Consider the following 985-nt stretch of genomic DNA (forward strand, 5'->3'; position numbering starts at 1 on the left):
CTGGTTTTATTTATATCAATTTTGCATATCATACATTTAGCCACTTCAAGTGTCCATTTCTATGATTTTAGTATAGTTATAGGTATTTGCCAGTATTACAAAAATAAATAAATATTGCAAAAATGAAAATAAATACAGATGCCTCAAAGAATCCCAGTATTTGTTAGTTTCCACTCTTTATTAGATCATCCTTCTGAGCCCTATCTAAGCCTTGCAAACATATTTTTTTGCCTCTGGATAAGTTACATTCTCTTCATTTTTTTCATATAAATGGAATGACATAATATGTGGCCTTTTGTGTTTGGATTCATTCACTGCATATTACGTTCAAAATTCATCCATTGTTTGGACACAACATGTTTCCTTTATATATGAGTTGATGGCTGTTTTCATTATTTGTTTGTGATGAAGTACACTTCTAGAAACAATCATCTATGTTTTGTGGGAACTTACCTAGTCATTTCTTTTTCTGTGTGTGTATACATCTATCTATCTGTCTGTCTGTCTGTCTGTCTGCCTATCTATCTATCTAAACTATAATTGGGATTACTGAGTAGAATTTGACAACTGTATGTTAATTATTTGAATCCATTTCCTCTCTGTCTGCTCTACAAGGGGTTGTGACATTTTACATTGTGAATCTGTGTAGGAATATTTTTTCATTTCTACATAATCCTCAACACTGTTTTTTTTTTTTTTTAAGAGAATTGATAAGTGTGGTGTAGTTCTCTTCACCCTATTTTTTTTTTTTTATTTCCGTTGTCCAATTTTATCCTTTGTATCGTTGTGGAAGCTACATTTTGACCTTTACCTGTTGAGTGTTTACATTGCTGTTGGTCCATTTAGATGGTTATTATTACTGAGAATAAGTCTAAGTTTTTCCTGTATGGCTGGTCTTGTTCTGGTGGAATTTCCTCAGGGCTTATATACCCACAAAAGATTTGATTTCTCCATCATTTTTCAAGCTTAGTTTTTACCTTTCTTC

The sequence above is a fragment of the Otolemur garnettii genome, unplaced genomic scaffold, assembly GCF_000181295.1.
Source record: "Otolemur garnettii isolate 467f Iridium unplaced genomic scaffold, OtoGar3 scaffold00430, whole genome shotgun sequence".
Lineage (NCBI taxonomy): Eukaryota > Metazoa > Chordata > Mammalia > Primates > Galagidae > Otolemur > Otolemur garnettii.